A 16,681-nucleotide genomic window follows, 5' to 3' on the forward strand; every position below is an offset into this window, starting at 1 on the left:
GGTGATAAAATACTGATTCCAATTGCAGTAGATCAATAAACAAATTATATAGGTTGTCCTATTTTGGTAGAAGTTTTGGAGTTCCATAAGTTTGCGTTAGTTACAGATTACTACAGACAGTTCTGTTTTTGATAGATTCTGTTTTTCGTGTGTTGTTTGCTTATTTTGATGAATCTATGGCTAGTAAAAGAGTTTATAAACCATAGAGAAGTTGTAATACAGTAGGTTTAACACCAATATAAATAAAGAATGAGTTCATTACAGTACCTTGAAGTGGTGTTTTGTTTTCTTTCGCTAACGGAGCTCACGAGATTTTCTGTTAAGTTTTGTGTTGTGAAGTTTTCAAGTTTTGGGTAAAGATTTGATGGATTATGGAACAAGGATTGGCAAGAGCCTAAGATTGGGGATGCACATGGCACCCCAAGGTAAAATTCGAGGACAACCAAAAGCTTAAGCTTGGGGATGCCCCGGAAGGCATCCCCTCTTTCGTCTTCGTCTATCGGTAACTTTACTTGGAGCTATATTTTTATTCACCACATGATATGTGTTTTGCTTGGAGCGTCTTGTATGATTTGAGTCTTTGATTTTTAGTTTACCACAATCATCCTCGCTGCATACACTTTTTAGAGAGACACACATGATTCGGAATTTATTAGAATACTCTATGTGCTTCACTTATACCTTTTGAGCTATATAGTTTTTGCTCTAGTGCTTCACTTATATCTTTTAGAGCACGGTGCTGGTTTTGTTTTATAGAAATTATTGTTCTCTCATGCTTCACTTATATCATTTTGAGAGTCCTACAAAACAGCATGGTAATTTGCCTAAATTATGAAATTAGTCCTAATATGATAGGCGTCCAAGATAAGTAAAAACTTTCTTACAAGTGCGTTGAATACTAAGAAAAGTTTGATACTCGATGACTGTTTTGAGATATGGAGGTAGTGATATTAAAGTTGTGCTAGTTGAGTATTTGTGAATTTGAGAAATACTTGTTTTGAATGCAAGTCCCGTAGCATGCACGTATGGTAAATGTTGTGTAACAAATTTGAAACATGAGGTGTTCTTTGATTGTCCTCCTTATGAGTGGCGGTCGGGGATGAGCGATGGTCTTTTCCTACCAATCTATCCCCCTAGGAGCATGCACGTAGTGCTTGGTTTTTGATGACTTGTAGATTTTTGCAATAAGTATGTGAGTTCTTTATGACTAATGTTGAGTCCATGGATTTTACGCACTCTCATCCTTCCATCATTGCTAGCCTCTTCGGTACCGTGCATTGCCCTTTCTCACCTTGAGAGTTGGTGTAAACTTCGCCGGTGCATCCAAACCCCGTGATACGATACGCTCTATCACACATAAACCTCCTTACATCTTCCTCAAAACAGCCACCATACCTACCTATTATGGCATTTCCATAGCCATTCCGAGATATATTGCCATGCAACTTTGCACCGTTCCATTTATCATGACACGCTTTATCATTGTCATATTGCCTTGCATGATCATGTAGTTGACATCGTATTTGTGGCAAAGCCACCATGCATATTATTTTATACATGTCACTCTTGATTCATTGCCCATCCCGGTACACCGCCGGAGGCATTCATATAGAGTCATACTTTGTTCTAGTATCGAGTTGTAATCATTGAGTTGTAAATAAATAGAAGTGTGATGATCATCATTCATAGAGCATTGTCCCAAAAAAAGAGAAAGGCCAAATAAAAAATAAAAGAAAGGCCCAAAAAATAAAAATAAAAAGGGGACAATGCTACTATCCTTTTTCCATACTTGTGCTTCAAAGTAGCATCATGATCTTTATGATAGAGAGTCTCTTGTTTTGTCACTTTCATATAATAGTGGGAATTTTTCATTATAGAACTTGGCTTGTATATTCCAACAATGGGCTTCCTCAAATGCCCTAGGTCTTCGTGAGGAAGAAAATTGGATGCACACCCACTTAGTTTCTTTTGTTGAGCTTTCATACATTTATAGCTCTAGTGCATCCGTTGCATGGCAATCCGTACTCCTTGCATTGACATCAATCGATGGGCATCTCCCTAGCTCGTTGATTAGCCACGTCAATGTGAGACTTTCTCCTTTTTTGTCTTCTCCACATAACCCCCATCATCATATTCTATTCCACCTATAGTGCTATGTCCATGGTTCACGCTCATGTATTGCGTGAAAGTTGAAAAAAGTTTGAGATTACTAAAGTATGAAACAATTGCTTGGCTTGTCATCGGGGTTGTGCATGATGAGAGCATTCTTGTGTGACGAAAATGGAGCATGACCAAACTATATGATTTTGTAGGGATGAACTTCCTTTGGCCATGTTATTTTGAGAAGACATAATTGCTTAGTTAGTATGCTTGAAGTATTATCACATTTATGTCAATATTAACCTTTTATCTTGAATCTTTCAGATCTGAATATTCATGCCACAAATAAGAGAATTACATTGAAAATTATGGCAAGTAGCATTCCACATCAAAAATTCTGTTTTTATCATTTACCTACTCGAGGACGAGCAGGAATGAAGCTTGGGGATGCTTGATACGTCTCCAATGTATCTATAATTTTTGATTGTTCCATGCTAATATATATTCTGTTTTGGATGTTTAATGGGCTTTATTATACACTTTTATATTATTTTTGGGACTAACCTATTAACCGGAGGCCCAGCCCAAATTGCTGTTTGTTGCCTATTCCAGTGTTTCGAAGGAAAAAGATATCAAACGGAGTCCAAACGGAATGAAACCTTCGGGAACGTGATTTTCGGAACAAACGTGATCCAGAGGACTTCGAGTGGACGTCAAGCAATCATCGAGGAGGCCACGAGGCAGGGAGGCGCGCCTGCCCCCCTGGGCGCGCCCCCTCCCTTGTGGGCCCCTCGTAGCTCTCCTGACCGACCTCTTTCGCCTATATATACTCATATACCCTGGAAACATCAGAGACGGAGCCAAAACCCTAATTCCACCGCCGCAACCTTCTGTACCCGTGAGATCCCATCTTGGGGCCTTTTCCGGCGCTCCGCCGGAGGGGGCATTGATCACGGAGGGCTTCTACATCAACACCATAGCCTCTCCGATGATGTGTGAGTAGTTTACCTCAGACCTTCGGGTCCATAGTTATTAGCTAGATGGCTTCTTCTCTCTCTTTGGATCTCAATACAATGTTCTCCTCGATTCTCTTGGAGATCTATTTGATGTAACTCTTTTTGGGGTGTGTTTATCGAGATCCGATGAATTGTGGGTTTATGATCAAGATTATCTATGAACAATATTTGAATCTCCTCTGAATTCTTTTATGTATGATTGGTTATCTTTGCAAGTCTCTTCGAATTATCAGTTTGGTTTGGCCTACTAGATTGATCTTTCTTGCAATGGGAGAAGTGCTTAGCTTTGCGTTCAATCTTGCGGTGCTCGATCCCAGTGACAGTAAGGGAAACGACACGTATTGTATTGTTGCCATCGAGGATAAAAAAGATGGGGTTTATATCATATTGCATGAGTTTACCCCTCTACATCATGTCATCTTGCATAAAGCGTTACCCCGTTCTTATGAACTTAATACTCTAGATGCATGCTGGATAGCGGTCGATGTGTGGAGTAATAGTAGTAGATGCAGGCAGGAGTCGGTCTACTTGTCACGGACGTGATGCCTATATACATGATCATACCTAGATATTCTCATAATTATGCACTTTTCTATCAATTGCTCGACAGTAATTTGTTCACCCACCGTAATACTTATGCTATCTTGAGAAAAGCCACTAGTGAAACCTATGGCCCCCGGGTCTATTCTCCATCATATTAATCTTCCGTCAACAAGCTATTTCTATCTTTGTTTATTTTGCAATCTTTACTTTTAATCTTTATCATAAAAATACCAAAAATATTATCTTATCATCTCTATCAGATCTCACTTTTGCAAGTGACAGTGAAGGGATTGACAACCCCTTTATCGCGTTGGTATAAGGTTCTTATTTGTTTGTGTAGGTACGAGGGACTTGCGTGTGGCCTCCTACTGGATTGATACCTTGGTTCTCAAAAACTGAGGGAAATACTTACGCTACTTTGCGGCATCACCCTTTCCTCTTCAAGGGAAAACCAACGCAGTGCTCAGGTAGCAATGGTTTAGTTGATATGGATCACGTGCTCATTTAGATGACTCGAGGGATGTCTATCTAAGTGGGAGTTCTTAAGTAATATGATTAATTGAACTTAAATTTATCATGAACTTAGTCCTGATAGGTTTTGCATATCTATGTTGTAGATCAATGGCCCATGCTACCGTTCCCTTGAATTTTAATGCGTTCCTAGAGAAAGCCAAGTTTAAAGATGATGGTAGAACCTACACGGACTGGGTCCATAACTTGAGGATTATCCTCATTGCTGCACAAAAGAATTACATCCTTGATGTACCGCTAGGTGCAAGGCCTTCTGCAGGAGCAACTGCTGACGTTATGAACGCCTGGCAAGCTAAATCTGATGACTACTCGATAGTTCAGTGTGCCATGCTTTATGGCTTAGAATCGGGACTTCAAAGACGTTTTGAACATCATGGAGCATATGAGATGTTCCAGGAGTTGAAGTTAACATTTCAAGCAAATGCCCGAGTTGAGAGATAATAAGTCTCCAACAAGTTCTATAGCTGCAAGATGGAGGAGAATAGTTCTGTCAGCGAACACATACTCAGAATGTCTGGGTACCATAACCACTTGACTCAGCTGGGAGTTAATCTTCCGGATGATAGCTAGTGTCATTGACAGAGTTCTTCAATCACTGCCACCAAGCTATAAAGGTTTCGTGAGGAACTATAATATGCAAGGGATGAACAAGACGATTCCCGAGCTCTTCGCAATGCTCAAGGCTGCGGAGGTAGAAATCAAGAAGGAGCATCAAGTGTTGATGGTTAACAAGACCACTAGTTTCAAGAAAAAGGGCAAAGGAAAGAAGGGGAACTTCAAGAAGAATAGAAAGCAAGTTGCTGCTCCCGGGAAGAAACCCAAGTCTGGACCTAAGCCTGAAACTGAGTGCTTCTACTGCAAAGGGACTGGCCAGTGGAAGCGGAACTGCCCCAAGTATTTGGCGGATAAGAAGGATGGCAAAGTGAAAGGTATATTTGATATACATGTTATTGATGTGTACCTTACTAATGCTCGTAGTAGCGCCTGGGTATTTGATACTCGTTATATTTGCAACTCGAAACAGGGGGTACGGATTAAAAGAAAATTGGCTAAGGATGAGGTGACGATGCACGTCGGAAATGGTTCCAAGGTCGATGTGATCACCGTCAGCACGCTACCTCTACATCTACCTTCGGGATTAGTTCTAGACCTGAATAATTGTTATTTGGTGCCAGCGTTGAGCATGAACATTATATCTGGATCTTGTTTGATGCGAGACGGTTATTCATTTAAACCAGAGAATAATGGTTGTTCTATTTATATGAGTAATATCTTTTATGGTCATGCACCCTCGATGAGTGGTCTATTTTTGTTGAATCTCGATCGTGGTCATACACATATTCATAATATTGATGCCAAAAGATGCAAAGTTAATAATGATAGTGCAACTTATTTATGGCACTACCGTTTAGGTCATATTGGTGTAAAGCGCATGAAGAAACTCCATGCAGATGGGCTTTTGGAATCACTTGATTATGAATCACTCGATGCTTGCAAACCATGCCTCATGGGCAAGATGACTAAGACTTCGTTCTCCGGAACAATGGAGCGAGCCACTGACTTATTGGAAATAATACATACTGATCTATGCGGTCCGATGAGTGTTGAGGCTCGCGGTGGGTATCGTTATTTTCTGACCTTCACAGACGATTTGAGCAGATATGGGTATATCTACTTAATGAAACATAAGTCTGAAACATTTGAAAAGTTCAAAGAATTTCAGAGTGAAGTGGAAAATCATCGTAACAAGAAAATAAAGTTTCTATGATCTGATCACGGAGGCGAATATTTGAGTTACGAGTTTGGTCTTCATTTAAAACAATGTGGAATAGTTTCACAACTCACGCCACCTAGAACACCACAGCGTAATGGTGTGTCCTAACGTCGTAATCGTACTTTATTAGATATGGTGCGATCTATGATGTCTCTTACCGATTTACCGCTATCATTTTGGGGTTATGCATTAGAGACAGCTACATTCACGTTAAATAGGGCACCATCTAAATCCGTTGAAACAACACCATACGAACTATGGTTTGGCAAGAAACCTAAGCTGTCGTTTCTTAAAGTTAGGGGTTGCGATGCTTATGTGAAAAGGCTTCAACCTGATAAGCTCGTACCCAAATCGGAGAAATGCGTCTTCATAGGATACCCAAAAGAAATTGTTGGGTACACCTTCTATCACACATCCGAAGGCAAGATATTTGTTGCTAAGAATGGATCCTCTAGAGAAGGAGTTTCTCTCGAAAGAAGTGAGTGGGAGGAAAGTAGAACTTGATGAGGTAATTGTAACTTATCTGAATTGGAAAGTAGTTCATCGCAGAAAACTGTTCCCGTGATGCCTACACCAATTAGTGAGGAAGCTAATGATGATGATCATGAAACTTCAGATCAAGTTACTACCGAACCTCGTAGGTCAACCAGAGTATGTTCCGCACCAGAGTGGTACGGTAATCCTGTTCTGGAAGTCATGTTACTAGACCATGACGAACCTACAAACTATGAGGAAGCGACGATGAGCCCAGATTCCGCGAAATGGCTTGAGGCCATGAAATGTGAGATGGGATCCATGTATGAGAACAAAGTATGGCTTTGGTTGACTTGCCCGATGATCGGCAAGCTATAGAGAATAAATGGATTTTCAAGAAGAAGCCTGACGCTGATGGTAATGTTACTGTCTACAAAGCTCGACTTGTTGCGAAAGGTTTTTGAGAAGTTCAAGGAGTTGACTACGATGAGACCTGCTCACCCGTAGCGATGCTTAAGTCTGTCCGAATCATGTTAGCAATTGCCGCATTTTATGATTATGAAATTTGGCAAATGGATGTCAAAACTGCATTCCTTAATGGATTTCTTGAAGAAGAGTTGTATATGATGCAACCAGAAGGATTTGTCGATCCTAAAGGTGGTAACAAAGTGTGCAAGCTCCCGCGATCCATTTATGGACTGGTGCAAGCATCTCCGAGTTGGAATATACGCTTTGATAGAGTGATCAAAGCATATGGTTTTATACAGACTTTCGGAGAAGACTATATTTACAAGAAAGTGAGTGGGAGCTCTGTAGCATTTCTAATATTATATGTGGATGACATATTGTTGATTGGAAATGATATATAATTTCTGGATAGCATAAAAGGATACTTGAATAAGAATTTTTCAATGAAAGACCTCGGTGAAGCTGCTTATATTTTGGGCATCAAGATCTATAGAGATAGATCAAGACGCTTAATTGGACTTTCACAAAGCACATACCTTGATAAAGTTTTGAAGAAGTTCAAAATGGATCAGTCAAAGAAAGGGTTATTGCCTGTGTTACATGGTGTGAAGTTGAGTCAGACTCAATGCCCGACCACTGCAGAAGATAGAGAGAAAATGAAAGTCATTCCCTATGCCTCAGCCATAGGTTCTATCATGTATGCAATGCTGTGTACCAGACCTGATGTGTGCCTTGCTATAAGTTTAGAAGGGAGGTACCAAAGTAATTGGATCACTGGACAATGGTCAAGAACATCCTGAAATATCTGAAAAGGACTAAGGATATGTTTCTCGTTTATGGGGGTGACAAAGAGCTCATCGTAAATGGTTACGTCGATGCGAGCTTTGACACTGATCCAGATGACACTAAGTCACAAACCGTATACGTATTTATATTGAATGGTGGAGCTGTCAATTGGTGCAGTTCCAAGCAAAGCATCGTGGTGGGATCTACATGTGAAGCGGAGTACATAGCTGCTTCAGAAGTAGCAAATGAAGGAGTCTGGATGAAGGAGTTCATATCCGATCTCGGTGTAATACCTAGTGCATTGGGTCCAATGAAAATCTTCTGTGACAATACTGGAGCAATTGCCTTAGCGAAGGAATCCAGATTTCACAAGAGAACCAAACACATCAAGAGACGCTTCAACTCCATCTGTGATCAAGTCAAGGAGGGAGACATAGAGATTTGAAAAATACATACGGATCTGAATGTTGCAGACCCATTGACTAAGCCTCTTCCACGAGCAAAACATGATCAGCACCAAGACTCCATGGGTGTTAGAATCATTACAATGTAATCTAGATTATTAACTCTAGTGGAAGTGGGAGACTGAAGGAAATATGCCCTAGAGGCAATAATAAAGTTATTATTTATATTTCCTTATATCATGATAAATGTTTATTATTCATGCTAGAATTGTATTAACCGGAAACTTGATACATGTGTGAATACATAGACAAAACAAAGTGTCCCTAGTATGCCTCTACTTGACTAGCTCGTTAATCAAAGATGGTTAAGTTTCCTGACCATAGACATGTGTTGTCATTTGATAAACGAGATCACATCATTAGGAGAATGATGTGATGAACAAGACCCACCCGTTAGCTTAGCATAATGATCATTAAGTTTTATTGCTATCGCTTTCTTCATGACTTATACATATTCCTTTGACTATGAGATTATGCAACTCCCGAATACCGGAGAAACACCTTGTGTGCTATCAAACGTCACAACGTAACTGGGTGATTATAAAGATGCTCTACAGGTGTCTCCAAAGGTATTTGTTGGGTTGGCATAGATCGAGATTAGGATTTGTCATCCGAGTATCAGAGAGGTATCTCTGGGCCCTCTCGGTGATGCAAATCATGATAAGCCTTGCAAGCAATGTGACTAATGAGTTAGTTACGGGATGATGCATTACGGAACGAGTAAAGAGACTTGCCGGTAACGAGATTGAACTAGGTATGAAGATACGAACGATCGAATCTCGGGCAAGTAACATACCAATGACAAAGGGAATGGCATATGTTGTCATTGCGGTTTGACCGATAAAGATCTTCGTAGAATATGTAGGAACCAATATGAGCATCCAGGTTCCGTTGTTGGTTATTGATCAGAGATGTGTCTCGAACATGTCTACATAGTTCTCGAACCCGTAGGGTCTGCCCGCTTAACATTCGATGATGATTTGTATTATGAGTTATGTGTTTTGGTGACCGAAGATTGTTCGGAGTCCCGGATGAGATCACGGACATGAAGAGGTGTCTCGAAATGGTCGAGAGATAAAGATTGATATATTGGACGATAGTATTCGGACACCGGAATGGTTTTGGAGTCTTTTAGATAGTATCCAGATGATTCGCACTCATAACTCTTGATAGTTCTACTCGTCACACTCCGTTCAATCTATCGTGAGCGAGCAATAGTAACCACACATAAGCAATCACTCAAAAGATCGGGAAGAACGAACAAGACAGTTCGAAAGACATCAAAACCAAGCAAATAACTCTTGCAACATAAAACAATTTCTAACAGTACCAAAATTATGTGAATTTGGCCTTACCAGAAAGTTTCGGTCAAGAGCTTCGATTTGCAAAAAGAATCAACTAAATCGGAGTTACGGAACTCAAGTTATGTTCAAAAGAAGTTTGAATATGAATCTGAACAAAATTCAAAATTTGAAAATTTCAAAAAGTTGACGTGACAGGTTAACTAGATAGGTGAAAACAAGGCAAAACTATAGGCGCTGGTTCCATCTAATTTGGATGAACGAGTAAAAAGTTATGGCTATTTGAAAAATCAGGGCCAAGCTGTTTTAGAGAAGAAAAATAGCCACGGCTAAAAGAATTTTAGGTCTAACGTATAAATGCAAAGAACGAATAAATATACCTTTATAAGGTATAGAAAAGAAGACTTCGGAGTGAGGAGACAACTTCCAAAAGTCCCGCCAGAGAGGAGAGATATATTTTCCTTTAGTGAATCTAGTCAAACCAAAATATTGATTTAACTTGAATCGGATGATTTTTGAAGGCTCTATGGGTCTATATTTATAGGTGGAAAAGAGGTTTAGAGGTCAAAGTCTAAGCAATGTGGGACTAAACATAGACGTAATTAAATGAAACAGAGGAGAACCGCATGGACTTGAAGCCTTCGGCCGCCGCACGCGTACACTGGCTGCAGTTTTTTTTAACAAAAATCGGCCTAAGTAAAAATAATAAAAGGCTGGCTGGGCCTGGCCCATGTAGGAGAGAAGAAAAAAAATAAAATGATGGGGCGCCCAATGCCACTATGCAGCGCACGTGAGCGACAAATAATTACGGGCCACATGTATAGTTTTATTTCAAATATTAACAGAAAGGAAAACTGAATAAATAAAAATAAAATAAATTTTTATATAGGCATATAATATATCAAAATTTTCAGAAAAAGATTTCCTACAACGTGGGCATTTTTCTAGCATTAAATAAAATCCAAAAAAATTCAAATAAATCAAAGAGTGCTACTGCTCTACTAAAATCCAATAAAAATCATTTTCAAAATACCAAAATTAATTCAAATTTATTCTCTCCAATTTTCTGTTGTAGGGAATCATGTTACCCTATTTTCCATATATTTTTATTTTGGAGAAAAATAATTTGAATAAAACCCAAATACTCCTAATTGAAACTAATTTCCAAAAGGACTTTAAATTAGATCCTTTTAAACTTCCAACTCATATTTCATATGTTTTGAAGAAGTCATTTTATCTTCTCTCATGAAAATCATTGAGTTGCTTGAAGTTTCTGAATTGGAAATATTTTCAAATGATATTTAAATATTTTCAACACCCCTTTTCATTTAAATAAATGGAAGAAGTCATGTCATGTTCTCTCTAGGGTTTTGTATTTGAAAAGAATTTGAATTCACGGAGATCATAAAAGCAAAGTGAAAGTTTGGGAAAGTCCTTTTATTCCCTCTCATTTAACTTTCAAAAGATTTTGAATTCACTCACTTTCAGTCAATCAATCAAACAATCAATCCAATCTATCTGTTTATTATAACATTCCAAAATTTAGAATTTTGGGATGTTACAGCACCGATAGTGCGTAAAAACGGTCTACCAAGAATAATTGGACAAGACGAATTGCAATCAATATCAAGAACAATAAAATCTATCGGCACATAATTCCTATTTGCAAGAATAAGAACATCATTAATTCTTGCCATAGGATTTTTAATAGCAGAATCCGCCAAGTGCAAGTTCAAAGAACATTCTTCAAGATTAGTAAGACCTAGCACATCACATAAAGATTTCGGAACTGTAGAAACACTAGCACCCAAGTCACACAAAGCAAAACACTCATAATTTTTAATCTTGACTTCGATAGTAGGTTCCCATTGATCATGCAATTTTCTAGGAATTGAAACTTCCAATTCCAATTTTTCTTCAAGAGCTTTCATCATAGCATCACCAATATGTTTAGTAAAAGCTTTATTTTGTTCATAAGCATGGGGTGAATTTATCATGGATTGCAACAAAGAAATACAATCAATCAAAGAGCAACTATCATAATTAAAGTCTTTGCAATCCAAAAGAGTGGGCACATCACTAGCTAAAGTTTTGACCTCTCCAAACCCACTTTCATCAATTTTCTCAACAAGATTTTCACCCTCCGAAATATTGGGACGCCTTCTACCTAAAGTTGACTCTTCTCCAGTCCCTTTTTCATCAATCTTAACTTTACTAAACAAGGAATCAATAGAAGAAACACCAATCATTTTAAGATCTTCATCACTTTTGCGAAAGAAATCACTAGAAAACGCTTTTTCTAAAAATTCTCTTTTAGCTCTAAGCATAGCGGTTCTTTTCTTACTTTCATCCATAGAAAAACATAAAGAGCTTTAACTGATTCATCTACTTTAGGCACAAAAATTTTCATCTTGAGATTTTCTACATCATCAGCAATTCTATCAACACTTCTAGACAAATCATCAATCTTACTCAACTTTTCTTCTATGGAAGTGTTGAAAACTTTTTGTGTGTTGATAAATTCTTTAATATTATTCTCAAGATCAGAGGTGTTCCTATTATTATTATAAGATTGATTTCCATAGGAATTACCATAATTATTAGAGGAATTACTAGGAAAAGGCCTAGGATTAAAATTACCTCTATAAGCATTGTTGTTGAAATTATTTTGAGAAATAAAATTGACATCCATGGCATCACTATTTTGCTCAATCAAAGTAGACAAAGGCATATCATTAAAATCAATAGGAGCATTTTTACTAGCAACCAATTTCATAAGAGCATCAACTTTTTCACTCAAAGAAGAAATTTCTTCAACCGAATTAAATTTTTTACTAGTAGGAGCCCTTTCGGCATGCCATTGTGAATAATGTGCCATGATATTATCAAGAAATTTGGTGGCTTCACCCAAAGTAATTTCCATAAAAGTACCACCCGCGGCGGAATCTAAAAGATTACGAGAAACAAAATTCAATCCCGCATAAAAAATTTGTATGATCATCCAAAGATTTAACCCATGAGTTGGGCAATTCCTTAGGATCATTTTCATCCTTTCCCAAGATTGTGCAACATGCTCATGTTCAAGTTGCTTGAAATTCATGATCTCGGTTCTAAGGGAAATAATTTTTGCGGGAGGAAACTACTTAGTGATAAAAGCATCTTTGTAGTTATTCGACGAATCGATACTATTACGAGGCAAAGAAGAGAACTAATTGTTTGCAGAATCATGCAAAGAAAACGGAAATAATTTCATCTTAACCACATCATTGTCCACATCTTTTTTATTTTGCATATCGCATAATTCCAGGAAGGTATTAAGATGGGACGCGACATCCTCATTAGGAGTACCGGAAAATTGATCTTTCATAACAAGATTCAACAAAGCAGTATTAATATCACAAGACTCCGCACTAGCGGCGGGAGGAGCAATTGGAGTGCCAATAAAATCATTGTTGTTGGTATTTGAGAAATCACATAACTTGGTGTTTTCTTGAGTCATGATGACTACACAACAAGATTGCACTAAAAAACAGATCCTGCAAGAAAACGACAAACGAAAAAGAGAGGCGAATAAAACGACAATTTTTTTGTGAAGTGGGGGAGAGAAAACGAGAGGCAAATGGCAAATAATGTAAAGTGCAAGGAGATGAGATTTGTGATTAGGAACCTGGTATATGTTGAAGATCCTCCCCGGCAACGGCGCCAGAAATTCCTTTTGATGTCGCTTGAAGCTACATCGGTATTTCTCCAAAGAGGAAGGGATGATGCAGCACAGCGGCAGTAGGTATTTCCCTTAGATATGAAACCAAGGTTATCGAGCCAGTAGGAGAACCAAGCTACACAACGTAAACAACCCCTGCACACAAATAACAACACCTCACAACCCGATGTGTTAAAGGGGTTGTCAATCCCTTTCGGGTAATGGCGCCAGAAACGGCGTGCGGACAGGAATAAGTTGTAATAATTTGATAGATCAAACGCCAAATAAAATAAATAGAAATAAAATGCAGCAAGGTATTTTTGTATTTTTGGTTTAATAGATCTGAAAATAAATGCAAAAGAAAAGTAGATCGCAAAGGCAAATATATGAGAAAGAAGACTCGGGGGCCGTAGGTTTCACTAGTGGCTTCTCTCGAGAAAAATAACAAACGGTGGGTAAACAAATTACTATTGGGCAATTGATAGAACTTCAAATAATCATGATGATATCCAGGAAATGATCATTATATAGGCATCACGTCCAAGATTAGTAGATCGACTCCTGCCTGCATCTACTACTATTACTCCACACATCGACCGCTATCCAGCATGCATCTAGTGTATTAAGTTCATGGAAAAACGGAGTAATGCAATAAGAACGATGACATGATGTAGACAAGATCTATCTATGTAGAGATAGACCCCATCGTTTTATCCTTAGCAGCAACGATACATACGTGTCGGTTCCCTTTCTGTCCCTGGGATCAAGCACCGTAAGATCAAACCCACTACAAAGCACCTCTTCCCATTGCAAGATAAATAGATCAAGTTGGCCAAACAAAACCCAAATATCGAAGAAGAAATACGAGGCTATAAGCAATCATGCATATAAGAGATCAAAGAAACTCAAAAAACTTTCATGGATATAAAAAGATATAACTGATCATAAACTCGAAGTTCATCAGATCCCAACAAACACACCGCAAAAGAGTTACATCATATGGATCTCCAAGAGACCATTTTATTGAGAATTCAGCGAGAGAGAGGGAGGACGCCATCTAGCTACTAACTACGGACCCGAAGGTCTACAAAGAACTACTCACGCATCATCGGAGAGGCACAAATGGAGGTGGTGAACCCCATCCGAGATGGTGTCTAGATTGGATCGGGTGGTTCTGGACTCTGCGGCGGCTGGATGAATATTTTCTCGACTCCTCTAGGGTTTCTGGAATATTGGGGTATTTATAGAGCAAAGAGGCGGTCCGGGGGGCACCCGAGGTGGGCACAACCCACCAGGGCGCGCCTGGGCCTCCTGGCGCGCCCTGGTGGGTTGTGCCTCCCTCGGGGCACCCCCCAGGCGCAGCCAGGGCCCAATGTGTTCCTTCTAGCCCATGAAAAATCATCGTGGAGTTTCGTGGCATTTGGACTCCGTCTGGTATTGATATTCTGCGATGTAAAAAACATGGAAAAAGAGCAACTGGCACTTGGCACTACATCAATAGGTTAGTACCAAAAATGATATAAAATGACTATAAAATGATTATAAAACATCCAAGATTGATAATATAACAACATGTAACAATCAAAAATTATAGATAAGTTGGAAACGTATCAAAGCCCTGCGCGGATCACATCACCACGCCATCGTGCAGACGAAACTCTCCCTCGACACTTTGCTGGATCAAGAGTTCGAGGGACGTCATCGAGCTGAACGTGTGCAGAACTTAGAGGTGCCGTACGTTCGGTGCTTGATCGGTTGGATCGCAAAGACATTTGACTACATCAACCGCATTAAGCTAACACTTCCGCTTTCGGTCTAAGAGGGTACGTGGACACACTCTCCCCCTCTCGTTGCTATGCATCTCCTAGATAGATCTTGCGTGATCGTAGGAAAATTTCTGAAATTGCATGCTACGTTCCCCAACACTACCGAGGCAGCGGTTGCTCAGGAAGATATTAAAACCCTCCTCGCCATAGATCCCATTCTAACGACACTAGGTACATGTGAGCCGATGATACTTTACATCTCGGGCACCAACCAGGTCGTCAGTGCAGTTCTCGTGGTCGAATGACACATGGAGGGCCGTAAGCTTCAGGTTCAAAATCCCGTTTACTACGTCTCCGAAGTCTTAACTCCGTGTAAGATACGATATCCACACTATCAGAAGATAGCCTATGCCGTTTTTATGGCATCAAGACAACTTCGGTACTACTTCCAAGAATGCTTAGTGACCGTGGCTTCTGAAGTGCCCTCGAGTGACATAATTAACAACAGAGATGCCTCAAGACGCATCGCCAAGTGGGCCATATAGCTCCTACCCTTTGAAATAACATATCGGTCGTGCCGAGCTATTAAATCTCAGGTGCTGGCAGATTTCGTGGCAGAATGGACAGAAGCCGGGCTCCCTCGAGAGTACAACACGTATTCGCACTGGACAATGTAATTTGACGGTTAAAAAATGCTCGCCGGGCTAGGGGCTGGAGTAGTGCTTACATCGCCAACATTCGACAACGTCCGGTACGTGTTGCAAATCATGTACATGGACTCAAATAATGCTGCTGAATATGAGGCCCTCCTGCATGGGCTTCGGATAGTACTTTCGATGGGTAACAAATGCCTCGAGGTCCGAGGTGACTCTAACCTCGCCATCTCCCAAGTGAACAATGAATTCGACGCCAAAGATCCAAAGATGACAACATATCGGAACACAGTCTTTAAAATCTCGGCCATGTTCGAAGGGTTGGAATTTCATCACATCCCATGCGATAGCCATCAAGCTGCCAATATACTTGCCCGAATGGGCAAAAAAAGGGACAAGTTTCCCGATATAACCTTCCTCGAATGGATTTTCAAGCCATCCGTGGATGGCAGGACAACACAACAACGTCGGAGTCAAACAGGTAAATTATCCCACCCAAGGATGAAGCGGAGCAGGACATAATTGGAGGATCAGCCATTCAGCAAACGACTTCGGCTCTTGAGGTCATGGCGGTTATCGCACCATGGATCGAATCCCTTCTAGCATACCTACGCCGCAAGGAGCTCCCTGAGGACCAAACCGACACTCGTCAGATAATAAGGCAATCTAAAGCATACAAGGTCCACAAGGGAGAGCTCTACAAGCAAAGCGCCATGGGTGTCCTCCAACGGTGCATATCCAAGGAAAAGGAAGGTTGCTTCTGAACGAGGTACACTCCGGCATGAGCGGACTTCATGTCGTTGTGCGGACCTTGGTTAGCAAGGCTTTCTGGGCTGGCTTCTATTGACCAACGATAGGGGTCGATGCTAAAACACTTTTGCAATGCTGCTCCGGCTGCCAGGTATTCGCTAAACAAAGTCACATGCCCCCAACATCTCTTCAGACCATCCTGATCACCTGGCCTTTCACGGTCTGGGGGCTCGATACGGTTGGCCCCCTTAAGGGAGGTTCAAGGAAAAACAAGTATTTACTTGTCATGGATGACAAGTTTACTAAGTGGATCGAAGCAAAACCAGTGACTTCGGCTGAAGCAGCCCCGGTGGTC

Source organism: Aegilops tauschii, chromosome 6 (genome assembly GCF_002575655.3).
Source record: "Aegilops tauschii subsp. strangulata cultivar AL8/78 chromosome 6, Aet v6.0, whole genome shotgun sequence".
Taxonomy (NCBI): Eukaryota; Viridiplantae; Streptophyta; class Magnoliopsida; order Poales; family Poaceae; genus Aegilops; species Aegilops tauschii.